At 50.9% G+C, this 20,422-nt stretch overlaps 2 pseudogenes; one reads left to right on the top strand and one right to left on the bottom strand.

Annotated features, from left to right (window-relative positions):
• Nucleotides 1-771: 771 nt before the first annotated feature.
• On the top strand, nt 772-15,994 carry LOC146170701 (uncharacterized; annotated as a pseudogene).
• Nucleotides 15,995-16,072: 78 nt separating this feature from the next.
• On the bottom strand, nt 16,073-17,129 carry LOC146170700 (uncharacterized; annotated as a pseudogene).
• Nucleotides 17,130-20,422: the final 3,293 nt, after the last annotated feature.

Below are 20,422 nucleotides of genomic sequence, written 5' to 3'. Positions count from 1 at the left end.
CGGTTACAAACGCAATGACGCCCATATTACATTAGAGCTCTGTGCGCAACGACGTTCTCAAAAGTTGCAGAAAACTCGCAGTCTACCTATTTTTTAGTAAGGAAACGAGCCCAATAAGTTTACTGAAATATCGTTTATACTTCAAATTCGCCACTAACTTCAAAGCATAATAATGAACAATTTTCTAACCGCTGTACTGATGCGAATGGTTCAGTAGAATGGGCTGGCTCGTTTAACGCCCGCTTTCTTTTTCTTTTTTGGCGTTTATGCTGCACACGCATATTTAAATTATTATTCCTGTCTTTTGGAGCTTCTTGAGCAGGATAGGATACAAATCTGTTGAATTAACCGGTTTATGTGTGCACCGAGCGCGGCTTCATGAGTAGGAAGCATGCACGAAAGAGTGCGGCGCGTCGTCTGCTAGCGCTGTCCCTTGGACCCCTCGAGAGGGCGCTCGAGTAGTTGTCGCTACCTTTAAAAAAATGAAGGAGCCTTAGAGTCGCTTGCTTTGCTGCTCCAGCTCTCGGTCAGAATTCGAGTTATAATGAAAAGAATACCAATTAAGCCTGCTAATAATGCGCCGAAACTGTTTAGTAAAGGTAGATTCTGTGTTTTTAGTTAATTATTTGGTATGTTTTGTGTTTTAGATGTACAAAAGAGCAGTTTGTTAAACAGAATATGTTCGCCAGTTCTAGTCAAGTCAAGCCGAAACAAAAGTCAGCTGTTTTCTCGCGCATTCGCGAATTGGCGGCTGCTACTGCTGTTTGAATCATGCCGAAGAGCACACTACAGGACCCGCTGTTGCTGTCGGAACTGACCTGGACCGAAGTTGGAGATGTGCAGTGCCTGGAGGTATTTGGCGGACACGACGTGAGCCACTTTCAGTGCGCGGACTTTTGAACATTGATGCGATAGACGATGGTGTCTTTAGGACGTATTTTCGTTTCGAGAAGGAGCATATACGCAGATTTCAGCGGGCCATGTGCATACCCGATAAGGTCGTAACTGCACAAAGGGTTGCGGTTCCCGGTGATGAATCCCTCTGCATTACCCTTCGACAGCTGGCACATCCGAACCGGCTGTGTGGTCTTGAAGATCTTTTCAGGCGGCACAGTTCAACGATATAATCACTGACGAACGAAGTTATGCGCCATATCGACGAGCGGTTTTTCACTTGCTCGACGATGTAAATAGCCAGTCTTGGCTCAGTCTCGAAACGAAGGAGAAATTCTCTCAGGTAAGTAGCAATTACAGCAGAATCAATGTCAAGGTTGCGAAAAAAAAATTCTTAACCTAAAATTTCACTTACATTTTGAGGCTGTTCAGCCAAAGGTGCCCCACTGAAAAACTACTGGGGCTTCATCGATGGTACAGCAAGGGCAATATGCCGACCACCAAGGAATCAGAAACTACTTTAGTGGCCACAAGCGGTTTCATGCCTTGAAGCTGTACCGACAGAACGTGCCGCGTAAAGCTAGTGTGCTTTTGGCGAACTGTCATACATGTTTGTATGATGCCCAGGTATCGCATTACTTCGGTCTTGATCCACCAGATCTTGAAACTTACCTTACTCCTCGGTACTTTTACCACTGACAAATCTTTCTGAAATGTGTTTTATTTACGCACAAGATGTACAACATTTTACCAGGACAGTTTTCTGGGTATGTCATGCGCGGTTTGCGCTGAAGAAATAAAAAATGTTTGAGTCTGTTCTTTGAACATCCTCTGCACGTTCTCTAGAAGCTTCTCATGTTCTCTGTTATAACGTCTCACTTCAAACTCATGCTTTCTGTCCTCCAAGTTCAACCTGCTCTCGTCTAGAGCGAGACGCCGCACTTCATTTTCAACTTTTCATTTTTCGGTTTCTTGCGCTTTTATGCGTAGCTCATAGTCGTTTCTTTCTCTTCATGGTGATCAGCTGAAGCCCGATGCTCTGTAACCCTCGGGTGCCTGTAAAAAAAGACAAACAGCTTTATATCAACCTTAAATTCAGTTGAGCTTCTCCACTGGAGCAAAATAGTCACAAATACATTTTTTTACCAGACGCAGTCAGTTGACATGAGACATTCGCGGATAACCGGAACTTTGTATACAGAACGGGTACCACAATATGTACACGTTGCACAAAAATAAAATAGACTGTCATGAGGACAGTGAACAGTTTATGACCCTTGTGTTTCTGCTTGTGTGCCATTTTTGTTATTTCTAATAGTGTTCCTCTTTATATGTAGCCTGTGTACTAATTGGCAGAATATTAATGAAGTCATTTCTTTCGGCGGGCTTTTAGGATCCTATACAAGCCAGATTGCAAATGGAAAAATACAGCGCAGAGAAGGACGAGGACAAAGTGAAGACACAAAGGACACACGAGCGCTGACTTGCAACAGTTTATTTCGAGCCTCAGAGCCTTATTATACAGATTAAAACACCCAACATCATACATGCGGAGTAGGCGATACCTTGTCTTAAGTATATCAACTCCTTACCAGTAAGAGTCCATCACGAATAACCAACACGCCCAGACTGCTACGTTACAGATTCCAAAGTGCAGGTGGGAAGAGAAGTTTCTTGGCCGAGTGAGGGACAATAACGATTGCTTTTGTTTTATCCACCAAGCATGCCAAGCCCACAATGAGGCAGGAAAAAGACAAACAAACGCACGTTTGGTGATCGGTGTTATGTTAGAGTAATGTGAATGATAAACTAGAATCGGTAACATTTCCGTGAAGCCAGTGGAATAGCTTTTTTTAATGAACACAATATAACTGATCGAGTGCGCAGCTGAACGCAGCGCCTTTCAATAGAAACTAAAAAAATAAAAGGGGGAAAATCGACCTCAGCTGCATCAGCAAGGCGCCTTCAAACATCTGTGGGTATAGGAGCCGCGTACACGGTCCTTGCGGTGAAGGCGCTGAAGTGTGTTGAAAAACGATCTTGGAACAGACACGGCGGCCCGACGAGCGCGCAAACAAAGCTCTCGCCCCATTCAGTGGTTGCTGTGAGGTTTCGAAAGTCTCTTCTGAGCGGTGACCGAAACCCGAACAGATGCGCAGCGCCTAATGTTAGGCGTTGGGCTTGCCGTTAAAACAGCTCAGACGACAGTTGCTTTGTTGTAAAGTAAGCGAAGGCACTTTCCACACCACAGTAAACGGCAGCCCGCATTCGCGTTTTACGCTTTATAACGCGTAAGTGCTGCTTTTCTTTCCTGCTGCTGTATCATCGAGAAATATATATTATTTTTTATCATTCATCGAGGCCGGCCGCGCAGCGGCACTCACGGTGATCGACTAGGTTTGAAGACTGCATAATCGTTCCCTCATTTCGCGTCAGTTGTATTTCTAAGCACTGGCATTACACGTTTTAGTTGTGCAAAAGTAAAACTCACCTTTTAAGGTTCTTGACGCCCTGCTGTCGCCAGCATATTAGTAAATCCATGCGGTCTTTTGCTCCGCGCAGCGTACGTTTACGGCCCATCACATGGTTCACGATGCGCACAACTTCGATCCATTTATGGTCATCTCCAACTTCAAACGGCCTCGTCGCTGACACCTCACGCAATAGACACAAGTCTTCCTCAGCGTGAAACACCTCCGCGCTTTCTTAACTTGTAAAGGGGCCTGAGCTGTGGGTCGCCGTCGACAACGGAGCAGCGCCGGTGGCTGTGTTGACTGCTGCCATCTTGATTACCCATACACGCCCGCGCGCTCTTACGCACGCTCGCGCGCTGCCGATCGCTCCGCTGGAGACAGCTCCCCAGCGGGGAGTAAGCTGAGCGTCGTAAAAACGCTGGCCAGCCCAGCGGCGTGCGCATGCGCAGTGGCATCTCCGCCGTCCGCTCCTCTCCGCTGGCCGTAAAAACGATCAGCTAAAAGAGGGTCCTGGGCGGCCACTTTCTAAGGGTTCCAATTTCTTAGTTCGGCAGTGGCGCAGCAGCTTTCGCTTCGACTATCGTCGGGTTGCAAGCTGTGCGCTGAATCCGACTCTCCTGCAGTCTCGAGTGCACCTTTCTTCAGGGAGGCAAATGAGAACAGCGCCCCTCTCCGTTACAGCCAGGATGTAGCACTTGTTAGCAAACCAGTGCTATAGGGGTGCATATCACTTTACACAGGGGGAGAAAGATGTCGAAACGCGTCCTTTCTGAGCTTCTGCAAACTGCTCCCGTCGCGGCTTCCACTGTGTTACCGCCAGACGAACTACACGTACAGTAACTCAGCAGGGAGGGTGATGACTCCTAGAGAGCCCTTATTAAAAGGTCTTGCCTGGACCGAAGGCTGGTATCAATTAACAGCCGTGCCCTACGGTGAAACGTTTGTTTTGTTTCATGTGTCACTAATTTATGTTTAGGTTTTGCTTTTACTTTCCCACGTAAACCTGTAAAATGTCTTCGTAGAAAAGAACTTTGGAGTATAAATGATAGGCCTCTATAAATAAGAAACTGCACGCCCAGATATATATATATATATATATATATATATATATATATATATATATATATATATATATATATATATATATTATATATATATATAATATATATATATATATTTAAAATATAATATATTTTAAATATATATATATATATTTTAATGTAAAAATGCTTTGTACAGCTCACATGCGACGTCGTCAAGAACTCTATTTTGTGTTAGCAGTGCAAAGCTGACATGAGATGACCTAGATAATTACAGCCATACTACCGAGGTGACCTTGGAATCTGTGTGTGCAGCAGGCAACAGGAACAATATACAGAATATACAACAGTTTCTACAGGAATTGTTTGCAGCGGCCACATCCAGTGCTTTGCATGTCTGTCTGCAAGTTCTTCCAAGAGTCGAGCATCTAGCAAGACTGACCGGGCCACGACTGCGCTAGGCACGTGGCAATATATATATATATATATATATATATATATATATATATATATATATATATATATATATATATATATATATATTGCCACGTGCCTAGCGCCGCGCGACAGCCGTGTTTGGTCCCGACGACGACGAAGCGGTGGTTGGCACGAGGTGCGTGCTGGTGCTGGACTCTGTGACTCTGTGTTCGGAACTAGAAGCCGACCTTATTCTCGGGTCCTCGACTACGTGTACTTTCACGGCTCCCTCTGACTTCAGTCTTGACACTGGTGGAGGTGCCATCGATGATCCCTTCTCCTGCGGACGACCCTACGCGGCCGCCTCTCGTGACCACTCCGGTTCATCGTACCAGCCGACGGCTCCGAGGCTTGTCCCCCGAGGCCTTCCCTCTTGACGAAGAGACTCTGGCTGTGGCAACGACACCGCCCGCCCGTACCATGACTGTCCCTTCCACCCCTTCGTCCTGTCTCATCCTACAGACCCCACGTACCCCTAAACCATTTCACGGTGAGCAGTTTGAAGAAGCCGAGGACTGGCTAGCTCACTATGAAAGGGTCGCGGCATTTAACGGCTGGGACGACGCTGCGAAAATGCGGAACGTCTACTTCAGCCTTGAAGAGGCTGCTCGGACATGGTTCGAGAACCGCGAGGCCACATTCTCTACGTGGCCGGCCTTCCGAAGTCAGCTCCTCGGTACGTACGCCAACAGTGACCGCCGAGAGAATGCCGAGCGTGCCCTGACCTCTCGAGTTCAGCGTCAGAACGAGGGGGTTGCAATGTACGTTGAAGACGTCATGCGTCTTTGCCATCGCGCCGACCCGTCTATGAGTGAGGAGAAGAAGGTTCGGCACCTGATGCACGGCGTCAAAGAACAGCTTTTTTCCGGCCTCGTGCGGAACCCGCCCACCACCGTCGCGGCGTTTCTGGCTGAAGCTGTGACCATGGAGAAACTGCTACAGCAGCGATGCAGCCAGTACGGTCGGCCGCTGAATTCCATCTCCACACTACCGCCGTCTGACCGAACCGACTACAATCCCGGGGCAGATATGAGCTCCCTTCGCGACCTCATTCGCACCGTGGTTCGCGAGGAGCTCCAGAAAGTTCATGGATCATTTACTCCTGGCGCAGCTTCCCTGGCCAGCATCATCCGTGAGGAGGTCCAGAACGCACTCACGCCACCAACAAGTACAGTCGTTCCACCACCACCCCCGGGCCCCACCGAGCGGATGACTTATGCTGATGTCACACGCCGCCCAGCCCTGCTGCCTACCCCTTCGCCTTACACGCAACCTCAGGTCACTGTGCACGCTGCGGCACCGCTGCCCCTTTGGGCAGATCGGCGCCAGGCGCCCCGGAAAACTGATCTCTGGCGCGCTCCAGATAACCGCCCTCTCTGCTACCACTGTGGCGAGGCAGGTCACCTGTACCGGCAGTGCCCTTATCGTCAGATGGGCCTTAGGGGATTTTCCCCCGACAGCCCTTGTCCACGGCCTGGTCAGCGGCCTCAGGACATCGCCGAGTACGTCACCCGCCAGCGTACGTCACCCGCCAGTCTGCCACATTCTCCTCGTCGCGAGTCGCGCTCGCCTTCGCCTCGTCGCTCTTCACCCTCTGGGTCACGGTATACCGCTGGACGCCATGGTTCCTCGAGCCCTCATCGGGAAAACTAGCTCCGGCGACCTTTGGCGGCGAGGCCGCCGCACACCGATTCGCTGTAAAGCTTCCACCGCCACACCGCTCAATTCGCCCCGACGTCGAACGCCGAATTCCTGTCCAGTTTTCGCCGCACAGACCAGATCGCCCCGACGTCGTCCGCATCGCCGACCAGTTATCACCGCCGTGTCGCTTAAATCGCCCCGACGCAGACCACACAACTGCCGCCCAGCTTCCGTCGCCGCACCGCTTGCTTCACTCCGACCTGCCGTCGACATTGAATTGTCCCGACGCCGACCACCCAACCGCCGTCCAGCTTCCGCCACCACACCGCTCACTTCACTCCGAACCGACGTCGACAGGCCCTGGTCTCGGCCGGGTCTCCCTGGACATCCCTATTATCGTCGACACGAAGCAGGTCAGCGCTTTAGTTGATACGGGAGCCGATTATTCTATCCTTAGCGGGCGGCTTACAAGGACACTGAAAAAGGTGATGACGCCATGGAACGGACCAGACATACGTACTGCAGGCGGACATGTGGTTGCACCACTGGGTATGTGTACAGCCCGGGTTACGGTGCGAGGCTGTACATTTGTTGCGACTTTTCTCGTTCTACGCGAATGCTCTCGTGATGTTATTCTTGGCATCGACTTCCTTCGTGAGCACGGTGCATAGATCTACCGAACCGCTTGGTGACGTTTTCCGCCAAACTGGCCACTGAAAAGCGTGAGTACCGCGGGTCCCACTCCACGGTGCGAGTCGCCGATGATAGCCTCACAGTGCCACCACGCGCCAGCATCCTCGCCAGAGTTACTTGTGACGAGCCACATCACGGCCTCCGGGTTGTTGAGCCTAATGTCTCCCTCTCACTCGCCTTGGGAGTTTCTGTGGCAAGATGTCTTTGTTTCCTTCGTGGAAGAGAGACGGAGGTACTTGTCACCAATTTCTCCAATGAACATCGACATCTGTTCCGTGGCACTGTCATTGCTTACGTCGACCATCTGCACGAAGTCGCCGAATGTTTTGCTTCAGAGGAAGCTACGCCTAGCACTGAACCGGATGATGCCGTACACGCTGTCGACATCAATTCTAGCCTTTCCTCCGTTGAAAAGAGGCAACTCCAAGATCTATTGCTGGAGTTTCGTGTGTGCTTCACGTCTTCATCTAAAGTGCAGCAAACGTCGGTCATTAAACACCGGATTATCACGCATGAAGGCACTCGACCCATCCATCAGCAGCCCTATCGTGTGTCTCCTCGGGAGAGAGACGCTATCCAACAGCAAGTCAAGGAGATGCTCGCCGATGGCGTCATTCAACCTTCAAGCAGCCCATGGTCCTCGCCTGTAGTCCTCGTTAAAAAGAAAGACGGAACACTTCGTTTCTGCGTTGACTATCAGAAACTTAACAGTATGACAAAGAAGGACGTCTATCCGCTGCCACGGATTGATGACTCTCTCGACCGACTTCGCCGAGCCAAGTACTTCTCCTCCATAGACCTCAGGAGTGGTTATTGGCAAATTGAAGTTGATGAGAGGGACCGTGAAAAAACTGCCTTCGTAACACCAGATGGGCTCTATGAATTCCGCGTCCTCCCATTCGGGCTCTGCTGTGCTCCTGCAACCTTCCAGCGGATGATGGACACTGTGCTCACAGGTCTTAAGTGGCAGACATGCCTTGTTTATCTCGACGACGTAATAATTTTTTCACCGACGTTCACGGAACACCTGCGCCGCCTGAGAACTGTTCTCGAAGCTGTCCGGTCTGCCAACCTTTCTCTCAAGCCTCAAAAGTGCCACTTCGGGTTCACCGAATTGAAGTTTCTTGGGCACATCGTGAGTGCTGATGGCATCCGAGCTGACCCTGAGAAACTTGCTGCCGTTGCTGCCTTTCCCGTCCCCGCCCACAAAAAAGCAGTCCGACGGTTTTTGGGGCTGTGCTCCTATTATCGTCGCTTTATCAAAAACTTTGCACAGATGGCGAGCCCTCTGACTCTCCTGACTCGAGATGACGCATCATTTTCCTGGGGCGCCGAGCAGCAGATGGCTTTCGACGAGTTACGACGCCGGCTCCAGTCACCCCCGATCCTGGCACATTTCGACGATGATGCCGACACAGAATTACACACGGATGCGAGCAACGTCGGCCTTGGTGCCGTTCTAGTTCAGCACCAAGACGGGGTCGAGAAAGTAATTGCCTACGCCAGCCGTGCACTTTCCCGTGCTGAGTGTAACTATTCCACCACTGAAAAAGAATGTTTGGCGGTAGTATGGGCCGCTGCCAAGTTCCGCCCGTACCTTTATGGCCGACCGTTTCGCGTCATCACTGACCATCACTCGTTGTGTTGGCTGAAAAACTTAAAGGATCCTTGTGGCCGCTTAGCACGTTGGACATTGCGCCTACAGGAGTTCGATTTCGATGTTATTTATAGGTCTGGCCGGAAGCACACCGATGCTGATAGCCTGTCCCGCGCGCCCGTCGGCCCTCCTTCGTCGGATGCCACCGACGACGATAGCTTCCTCGGAGCAGTCACTACGTCCGATCTCGCCTCCAAACAGCGTGCCGACGGCGAGCTGCGACTGATTATTGACCATCTTGAAGGTGGGCATCCTACAATACCCCGATACCTTGCTCGGGGGTTGTCGTCGTATTGCCTCCGCAGTGGGGTGCTTTATAAGAAGAATTCTACGTCGAGTGCGAAAACATACCTGCTAGTCATACCGGCTGATCTAAGGCACGAAATCCTCCTGGCCTGCCACGACGAACTAACTTCAGGGCATCTTGGCTTTACACGCACCCTAAACCGAGTCCGGCAGAACTACTACTGGCCACATCTTTCTCCGAGCGTTAGACGTTACGTACAGACTTGTCGACAATGCCAGCGGCGAAAAAAACTCACGCTCAAGCCATCCGGTATGTTACAATCTATTGAACCACCCCTCACACCCTTCGATCAAGTGGGCATGGACCTTTTAGGCCCATTTCCTTTATCCTCGAACGGACACAAGTGGATCGTAGTCGCCACAGACTACTTAACACGCTACGCTGAAACGAAGGCCCTTGCCCGAGGTACTGCCGGCGAAGTTGCTCGGTTCTTTATGACCGACATTGTGCTCAGACACGGTGCACCGTCGACCATCATTACTGACCGAGGAAAGGCGTTTACAGCTCGGCTACTGCGGGACACCTTAACTCTCAGCCATACCGAGCATCGCACAACAACAGCGTATCACCCTCAGACAAATGGATTAACGGAACGACTAAACAAAACTTTGGCGGACATGATCTCAATGTACATCGACGTTGAGCATAAAATGTGGGACGAGATCCTGCCGTATGTCACCTTCGCCTACAATACGGCGCCGCAGGAAACCACGAAGTTTACGCCGTTCCGTCTCGTATATGGCAGAGAGGCCCGCACGATGTTGGACGCGATGCTCCCGTGCGGGGAAGAAGCGGTCGAACCCGACGCCGCCCATTTCGCAGAACAGGCCGAGCAAGCCCGTCAGCTGGCCCGCTTGCACATCAAGGAGCAGCACGCCACCAACGCTCGACACTATAACCTTCGGCACAGGGAGGCCCACTACGAACCAGGGGACCAAGTGTGGGTGTGGACCCCCGTGCGTCACAAAGGCTTGAGCGAGAAACTACTCCACCCTATAAAGTCCTGTGCCGCTAAACAACGTTAATTACGAAGTCATTCCAGATGGAACTGTGACCGTCAGTGTTCGACGCCAGCGGCCTGAAATTGTGCATGTGGTGCGCTTAAAGCCGTACTTTTCGCGTGACTGAGCGTTCCCAGCAAGTGAAACCTTGCGTTATTGTACAGTTCACCTCACGCCTAATTTTTTTCTCCTCTCACCTTGTCATCGGGACGATGTTTTCTTTCACGGAGGGGGGGGGGGGGGGGGGATAATGCCACGTGCCTAGCGCCGCGCGACAGCCGTGTTTGGTCCCGACGACGACGAAGCGGTGGCACGAGCTGCGTGCTGGTGCTGGACTCTGTGTCTCTGTGTTCGGAACTACAAGCCGACCTTATTCTCGGGTCCTCGACTACGTGTACTTTCACGGCTCCCTCTGACTTCAGTCGTGACAATATATATATAAATATATATATATATATATATATATATATATATATATATATATATATATATATATATATAAATATGCCGGACTGCCAGACTGATGCCGGACTGTAGCTGAATTTGAAAAAATGTCGTTTTGCCGCCCGCCAGCTCACCATTCTCGGCCACGTTGTTTCCAAAGAAGGTGTATCTCCAGACCCTGCTAAACTTCGTGCCATAGCAGCCTTTCCCAAACCGACTTCCATCAAAGATCTACGTAGATTCCTCGGGCTGTGCTCTTACTTTCGCCGCTTTATTGGGAAATTTGCTTCCATTGCTGCTCCCTTGACAGAACTTGATTCAGTGGTTGCTGTGAGGTTTCGAAAGTCTCTTCCGAGCGGCGACCGAAACCCGAACAGATGCGCAGCGCCTAATGTTAGGCGTTGGGCCTGCCGAGAAAACAGCTCAGACGACAGTTGCTTTGTTGTAAAGTAAGCGAAGGCACTTTCCACACCTCAGTAAACGGCAGCCCGCATTCGCGTTTCACGCTTTATAACGCGTAAGTGCTGCTTTTCTTTCCTGCTGCTGTATCATCGAGAAACTCACCTTTTAAGGTTCTTGACGTCCTGCTGTCGCCAGCATATTAGTAAATCCATACGGTCTTTTGCTCCGCGCAGCGTACGTTCACGGCCCATCACATGGTTCACGACGATGCCATTGGCTGGAATGTTCCTCGTACACTTCTTCCTCTTCACATTTACCCGCGGGACGAAGAGGAGACATCCTGGCGACTTACGGCGTGAGCAAGACGACAAGGTCGCGGGTTTGAGGCGCTGGACGTGAACAATCTCGCGTCCGCGCCGGCGTAGATCATGGGAAGGCGTAACAGGTTCCACCACATAATTAACCGAAGAGGTGCGCTCCAGAACTCGGTATGGGCCATGGTATTTAGCAAGAAATTTTGAAGACAGTCCAGGAGCATTGGAAGGTATCCACAGCCACACAAGAGCGCCAGACGAGAAGTCCGGCGTCGAGTGCTGGCTGTCATGGTTGGAGTTATGACGGTACTGGGCGTTAGCCGTGAATGCGCGGGCGATTTGCCGACAGTCTTCCGCATACTGGGCTGCTTGAGACGCAGCAGTATACTCTGATATGTCTGGCTGATACGTGAGTATGGTGTCGATTGTAGCAGAAGGGTGACGGCCGTAGAGGAGAAAAAAAGGAGAGACGCCAGTAGTAGACTGCGTTGCGGTATTGTATGCGTATGTGACATACGGGAGGACGAGGTCCCAGTTTGAGTGGTTGGAGGAGACGTACATAGAGAGCATGTCGCCAAGGGTACGATTGAAACGCTCAGTGAGGCCATTAGTCTGGGGATGATAGGCGAGGTGGTTCTATGAATAATGTTGCACTTGGTGAGCAAGGCTTTCACAACGTCGCTCAAGAAAACGCGTCCTCTGTCGCTGAGGAGCTCTCGAGGTGCGCCATGGCGAAGAACAAATCGCTGCAAAATGAAGGAAGCTACTTCTGACGCTGTGGTAGATGGAAGTGCGGCGGTTTCTGCATACCTCGTCAGATGATCAACGGCTACGATAGCCCAGCGGTTGCCGGCCGTCGTTTAGGGAAGCGGCCCGTACAAATCAATGCCGACGCGGTCGAAAGGGCGTGGTGGGCTGGGTAACGGCAGCAACTCTCCAGCAGAACGTTGAGGAGATGGCTTGCGACGTTGACAGGTGAGGCATGAGCGAACGTACTTGAGTACGAAGGTGTACATGCCCCGCCAGTAGTAACGCAGCCGGAGAGGAGTGTATGTCTTGAAGACGCCCGCGTGACCGGATTGCGGGTGAGCGTGGAAATAGTCACTGATTTGCGAACGTAGCTGCCGGGGAATAAATAGCAATCACTTGCGGCCATCTGCGCAGTAGTTGCGGCGGTAGAGGAGGTTATCACGAATGACGAAGTGGGAAGCATGGCGGCGGAGAGCACGCGATGGAGAAGCAGCTGTAGGATTGGGGATAAAATCGATGATAGAATTTATTCAAGGATCTTGCCGCTGCGCTGACGGCATGTCTTTGATGTGAAGCGATGGCGGGGAAACGTCGGAAGACGAAAGGCTCGCGACCTCAGCTGTAAGGGGGCAGTGGGAAATTTGTGCATCGGCGTCGTGATGCTTGCGGCTGGAGCGGTAAACAACGTGGACATCATATTCCTGAAGGCGAAGGGCCCATCCTGCCAGTCTGCTGGACGGGTCTTTCAGTGAGGAAAGCCAGCAAAGCGCATGGTGGTCCGTCACTACGTCAAAAGGGCGACCATAGAGGTAAGGGCGGAATTTAGTAAGAGCCCAAACAATCGCTAAGCACTCTTTTTCAGTGACAGAGTAATTGGATTCAGCCTTCGTGAGTGTAGGGCTAGCATAGGCGACCACGTATTCAGTATAACCTGATTTGTGCTGAGAGAGCGCAGCGTCGAGACCAATACCACTGGCGTCTGTGTAAACCTTAATAGGCGCTGTGGGGTCGAAGTGACGTATGACAGGCGGTGCTGTGAGGATGTGGCGTAAAGCATTGAAGGCATCGTCGCACGCTGGTGACCACAACGAAAGGTCGGAATTGCCGGACAGAAGTTCTGTCAAGGGAGCAGCAATGGAAGCAAAATTCCCAATAAAGCGGCGAAAGTAAGAGCACAGCCCGAGGAAGCTATGTAGAGCTTTGATGGAAGTCGATTTGGGAAAGGCTGCTACGGCACGAAGTTTGGCAGGGTCTGGAGATACACCTTCTTTGGAAACAACGTGGCCGAGAATGGTGAGCTGGCGGGCGGCAAAACGACATTTTTTCAAATTCAGCTGCAGTCCGGCATCAGTCCGGCAGTCCGGCATATATATATAACTGGGCGTGCAGTATCATTTATACTGCACAGTTCTTTTCTACGAAGACATTCTACAGGTTTACGCGGGAAATTAAAGGCAAAACCTAAACATAAATTAGTGACACATGAAACCAAACAAACGTTTCACCGTAGGGCACGGTGGTTAATTGATACCAGCCTTCGGTCCAGGCAAGACCTTTTAATAAGGGCCCTCTAGGAGTCATCCCCCTCCCTGCTGAGTTACTGTACGTGTAGTTTGTCTACACGTACAGTAACTCACAGTGGAAGCCGCGACGGGAGCTGTTTGCAGAAGCTCAGAAAGAACGCGTTACGACATCTTTCTCCCCCTGTGTAAAGTGATATGCACCCCTATAGCACTGGTTTGCTAACAAGTGCTACATCCTGGCTGTAACGGAGAGGGGCGCTGTTCTCATTTGCCTCCCTGAAGAAAGGTGCACTCGAGACTGCAGGAGAGTCGGATGCAGCGCACAGCTCGCAACCCGACGATAGTCGAAGCGAAAGCTGCTGCGCCACTGCCGAACTAAGAAATTGGAACCCTTAGAAAGCGGCCGCCCAGGACCCTCTTTTAGCTGATCGTTTTTACGGCCAGCGGAGAGGAGCGGGCCAGCGGAGATGCCACTGCGCATGCGCACGCCGCTGGGCTGGCCAGCGTTTTTACGACGCTCAGCTTACGCCCCGCTGGGGAGCTGTCTCCAGCGGAGCGATCGGCAGCGCGCGAGCGTGCGTAAGAGCGCGCGGGCGTGTATGGGTAATCAAGATGGCAGCAGTCAACACAGCCACCGGCGCTGCTCCGTTGTCGACGGCGACCCACAGCTCAGGCCCCTTTACAAGTTAAGAAAGCGCGGAGGTGTTTCACGCTGAGGAAGACTTGTGTCTATTGCGTGAGGTGTCAGCGATGAGGCCGTTTGAAGTTGGAGATGACGATAAATGGATGGAAGTTGTGCGCGTCGTGAACCATGTGATGGGCCGTGAACGTACGCTGCGCGGAGCAAAAGACCGCATGGATTTACTAATATGCTGGCGACAGCAGGGCGTCAAGAACTTTAAAAGGTGAGTTTTACTTTTGCACAACTAAAACGTGTAATGCCAGTGCTTAGAAATACAACTGACGCGAAATGAGGGAACGATTATGCAGTCTTCAAACCTAGTCGATCACCGTCAGTGCCGCTGCGCGGCCGGCCTCGATGAATGATAAAAAATAATACATATTTCTCGATGATACAGCAGCAGGAAAGAAAAGCACCACTTACGCGTTATAAAGCGTGAAACGCGAATGCGGGCTGCCGTTTACTGTGGTGTGGAAAGTGCCTTCGCTTACTTTACAACAAAGCAACTGTCGTCTGAGCTGTTTTATCGGCAAGCCCAACGCCTAACATTAGGCGCTGCACATCTGTTCGGGTTTCGGTCACCGCTCGGAAGAGACTTTCGAAACCTCACAGTAACCACTGAATGGGGCGAGAGCTTTGTTTGCGCGCTCGCCGGGCCGCCGTGTCTGTTCCAAGATCGTTTTTCAAAACACTTTAGCGCCTTCACCGCAAGCACCGTGTACGCGGCTCCTATACCCACAGATATTTGAAGGCGCTTTGCTGATGCAGCCGAGCTCGATTTTCCCCCTTTTATTTTTTTAATTTCTATTGAAAGGCGCTGCGTTCAGCTGCGCACTCGATCAGTTATATTGTGTTCATTAAAAAAAGCTATTCCACTGGCTTCACGGAAATGTTACCGATTCTAGTTTATCATTCACATTACTCTAACATAACACCGATCACCAAACGTGCGTTTGTTTCTCTTTTTCCTGCCTCATTGTGGGCTTGACATGCTTGGTGGATAAAACAAAAGCAATCGTTATTGTCCTTCACTCGGCCAAGAAACTCCTCTTCCCACCTGCACTTTGCAATTTGTACCGTAGCAGTCTGGGCGTGTTGGTTATTCGTGATGGACTCTTACTGGTAAGGAGTTGATATACTTAAGACAAGGTATCGCCTACTGCGCATGTATGATGTTGGGTGTTTTAATCTGTATAATAAGGCTCTGAGGCTCGAAATAAACTGTTGCAAGTCAGCGCTCGTGTGTCCTATGTGTCTTCGCTTTGTCCTCGTCCTTCTCTGCGCTGTATTTTTCCCATTTGCAATCTGGCTTGTATAGGATCCTAAAAGCCCGCCGAAAGAAATGTCTTCATTAATATTCTGCCAATTAGTACACAGGCTACATATCAAGAGGAACTCTGTTAGACATAACAAAAATAGCGCACAAGCAGAAACACAAGGGTCATAAACTGTTTACTGTCCTCATAACAGTCTATTTTATTTTTGTGCAACGTGTACATATTGGGGTACCCATTCTGTATACAAAGTTCCGGTTATCCGCGAATGTCACATGTCAACTGACTGCGTCTGGTAAAAACGTGTATTTGTGACTATTTTGCTCCAGTGGAGAAGCTCAACTGAATTTAAGGTTGATATAAAGCTGTTTGTCTTTTTTTACAGGCACCCGAGGGTTACAGAGCATCGGGCTTCAGCTGATCATCATGAGGAGAAAGAAACATAAAAGCGCAAGAAACCGAAAAATAAAAAGTTGAAAATGAAGCGCGGCGTCTCGCTCTAGACGAGAGCAGGTTGAACTTGGAGGACAGAAAGCATGAGTTTGAAGTGAGACGTTATAACAGAGAACATGAGAAGCTTCTAGAGAACGTGCAGAGGATGTTCAAAGAACAGACTTAAACATTTTTTATTTTTTCAGCGCAAACCGCGCATGACATGAATACCCAGAAAACTGTCCTGGTAAAATGTTGTACATCTTGTGCGTAAATAAAACACATTTCAGAAAGATTTGTGAGTGGTAAAAGTACCGAGGAGTAAGGTAAGTTTCAAGATCTGGTGGATCAAGACCGAAGTAATGCGATACCTGGGCATCATACAAACATGTATGACAGTTCGCCAAAAGCGCACTAGCTTTACGCGGCACGTTCTGTCGGTACAGCTTCAAGGCATGAAACCGCTTGTGGCCACTAAAGTAAAGTTTCTGATTCCTTGATGGTCGGCATATTGCCCTTGCTGTACCATCGATGAAGCCCCAGTAGTTTTTCAGTGGGGCACCTTTGGCTGAACAGCCTCAAAATGTAAGTGAAATTTTAGGTTAAGAATTTTTTTTTTCACAACCTTGACATTGATTCTGCTGTAATTGCTACTTACCTGCGAGAATTTCTCCAGCGTTTCGAGACTGAGCCAAGACTGGCTATTTACATCGTCGAGCAAGTGAAAAACCGCTCGTCGATATGGCGCATAACTTCGTTCGTCAGTGATTATATCGTTGAACTGTGCCGCCTGAAAAGATCTTCAAGACCACACAGCCGGTTCGGATGTGCAAGCCGTCGAAGTTTAATGCAGAGGGATTCATCACCGGGAACCGCTACCCTTTGTGCAGTTACGACCTTATCGGGTATGCACATGGCCCGCTGAAATCTGCGTATATGCTCCTTCTCGAAACGAAAATACGTCCTAAAGACACCATCGTCTATCGTATCAATGTTCAAAAGTCCGCGCACTGAAAGTGGCTCACGTCGTGTCCGCCAAATACCTCCAGGCACTGCACATCTCCAACTTCGGTCCAGGTCAGTTGCGACAGCAACAGCGGGTCCTGTAGTTTGCTCTTCGGCATGATTCAAACAGCAGTAGCAGCCGCCAATTCGCGAATGCGCGAGAAAACAGCTGACTTTTGCTTCGGCTTGATTTGACTAGAACTGGCGAACATATTCTGTTTAACAAACTGCTCTTTTGTACATCTAAAACACAAAATATACCAAATAATTAACTAAAAACACAGAATCTACCTTTACTAAACAGTTTCGGCGCATTATTAGCAGGCTTAATTGGTATTCTTTTCATTATAACTCGAATTGTGACCGAGAGGTGGAGCAGCAGAGCAAGCGACTCTAAGGCTCCTCCATTTTTCCTTAAGCGACTCTTAAGCGACTCTACTCCGCCATAGCCTCCTTTATACTGTGCATGTCAACTCCGCGCTCCGTGGCCGTCGCGGCCACTCCTCCTCCGTTGACAAGTTACGCCGCTGGCTGCCGAGAGATGGCGACAGCGACGTAGGGTCACCTTCGCCAGGCGAGTGCCGGGTGCGCCGTGTTGCAAGGCGGTCCGGATAGCCACGCGCTGCCGCTGTCTCGCTGTTTCGTGGACTGTTCTGCTGTGTGCAAGGTCGTGCTTCTACTTTTCTCTGCCTTCGGGTGCTGCAGGAATACAGCATTGCACCAACTGGTGAGTACCAGCTTTGCTTTGTCCTTCCGGCGATCGCTGCGTAGTATTCAGCTGCTTTGAGGCTTGTAAAAAATAGTGACAGCACTAATGTGTTCTGTCTGACCAGCAGAGAGTATGCTGCTGGTCAGAAATTGTTCTTTCTAGGGAGTTTTCACGAGCACGGCTTAACGTGTGTTCAGAGTCCCTTGGCCGTGGCTGCAGTAACAGCGCGGCGAGCCAGCCATTGCTGGCGCTCCGGGCAGCTGTCCTGCCGGGGAGGAGTAGAAAAAAATCATCTGGCCATCATCGCTCAGCTTCTCTCAGTTTTCTTTCTCCTTTGTTCATCGGCCTGTGACCCCGTAACAATATTGTTCACTTAATGGTATTTCCCGCAACTCGATCCCATCTCTTTCCCCTTCATTACATATCGGCACGTGTGGACCACGAACTTAAAATTCAGGAATACAAATGTAACACTATAGCATTCAAATAAGCCTTTTTCCAAAAATAATTCCACAATGGAATCACTTGCCCACCTCTTTTGTACGGCTTTCTTCCGGGGACGTATTTTATCCTTCTTTAAAAAATATTAAACCTGTATGACACTGTTAGTTTCGGCTATTCTAGTTCTTATATCTCGGAGCAAATGACTGTGACTTCCTCAAGTCACGCCCACCGTCTCTTTATCATCTTGCATGTTTGCTCTTTCAAACGTCCTGTTCGTGATTTGAGTATTATGTTGCTATATTTCTGTGTTTTTCTGTCCCTCTATTAGCGCATTGACAAGTGCTCGCGTTATTGGCTATCTGGTACTGCTCTTTAAGTTTTTTTTTCATTACTTTAATTTTTTTATGCACGCTTCATGTGCAATGTACTACTGCAATTTCTCGAGAGTAGACCACTGTAATGCCTTACCAAGGCACTGTGAGTAATAAATAAATAATAAACGGCAAGCCCCTGCAGAGGTTGGTTGGTTGGGAACTTTGGGATATTCACGGGTGGGGGGAACCGGACACGGGTTATGCCCGCCTAAAGTCGCGGCTGCACTCTTGGTGTCCAGGGGATGGGGAAGTGGGACGTGGGGAGGGGGGGGGGGGTCTCGCCTTGGCCTGCACCAAGCAAACAGCCCGGTGAACGTCGGCAGGTCGGTAGTCCGGTGTGCAGTCTCCGGTGCAGCAGCGCTTATGGGTGTTTCAGGCGAAGCCTGGTACTCCGCCTCTGCGAGGTACAGGAAGGATTGCTGGTGACAGCAGGACGCCACGGTGACTGGGGCAACCTCCGCAGCAGGAGGGGACCGCGATAGACTGCTGCCAAGGCAGCAGCGCGGCGGGTGGCGCTAAGGAGACCTTCCGTAGACAGCGCGCCGAGGCCCGCGAGCAGGGAGCCCACGGGAAGCTGTCCCGGAGTATCCGGATAGCAGCAGGAGGAGGCGCCAGGATTCACGGAAACACGTGGTCGAGGTAGAGCCGCCTCGGCGCACACCACTGGTGCTGCGAGGACGGCGGGTGGCTTGCGCGTGGCAAGCGTGCTGGCTTGGCAAGAAGCACGAGCGCAGCGAGGACTGCGGCATCACAAAGATGTCAGCAGGGAGTCACCGCGACGACGAGGTCAGGCGGCAACTGGGGAGGCCGCCGGGAACTGCTGCAGCAGAAGCAGCGCGGCGGGTAGGTCGCCAGGATCCACAGCAACACGTGGTCCATGGCGATGGGGGAGGCAGGGTTCTCGTGCCACCAGGGTGTGTCCCAGGTCCGAGGAGCTGCAGGAAGCCGCGGGCGGTTCTGCAGGCAGCTGTCCATGAAGTAGAGGGGGGGGGGGGGCGCCGCAGCAAACGACGGCGGCCCCGAGGAAATCCTCTTTCGAGGAGTAGGGCGCCGCGGCCGCCGAAGCGGCCCGCCGAGCTACGCCTCTAGGAGAGGTAGCGGGTGGCCGCTGACGCGGCCGACTACTGGGAAGACTTCCTAGTAGAAGGAACTCGCCGGCGCTGGGGAGCGCGCGACGAGCGAGGACGTACGCCTGCCGCTACAGACGGTAGCGGGCGCAGGCGAAGGTGCTCGGCGGCAGCGAAGCTGGCGCGACGGAGCGAGGCGCGACGATATCGAGGGAGGCGAACAGGGACGCATCCACACACCTCGGAGGTGAAATTGAGGCTGTAAATTGATCTAATATCATTCAGACGGCTCTTGGATGCATCCTCCTCGCCGTGTTTTGCATTGAACCACATGCTGTCATTTGCTCATGTATTCCTCAGAGGGAATTGGAATGTTTCAACAGCTGTCCACCGTATATTGTAACCATGTCAGATATGCCGCCATGACGCAAAAATGCAGGCAACCAGTCCGTCGTAAAACTTTCTCAAAGGCACAAATAGGTGTCGCATTAAACGGACGATTGACGCGGAATATTTTGAGAATTTATGAGCGAAACGAATATCTGCAAAAATTACAATAAGCGCATTGTTTCGAGGTCCAGTTAGCCTCGATCACTTCGTTAGCGCCGCGTCGAGCTGTGAAAAAGAGAGCGAGGACACGGACAATTATCCTATGGAAGAAGAAGAAGAAAGCTATGGAAAGGTCCGGCAGCAGGGCTGCCCGCCAGAGTATTAGACGACTCTTGGAAGCCCCTGCTACAACCACTGGTGACGCGTCGGCGGTCTGCATTCGAGTGCCAGCGTGTTCACCTGCGCCGGTACGGTTTCTCGACTCCGCA

This window comes from Amblyomma maculatum, unplaced genomic scaffold (assembly GCF_055883805.1).
Source record: "Amblyomma maculatum isolate TAMU_Amacu unplaced genomic scaffold, ASM5588380v1 scaffold_65, whole genome shotgun sequence".
Lineage (NCBI taxonomy): Eukaryota > Metazoa > Arthropoda > Arachnida > Ixodida > Ixodidae > Amblyomma > Amblyomma maculatum.
The sequence above is the reverse complement of the archived record's forward strand: the minus strand, read 5'-3'. Positions and strand labels throughout refer to the sequence as shown.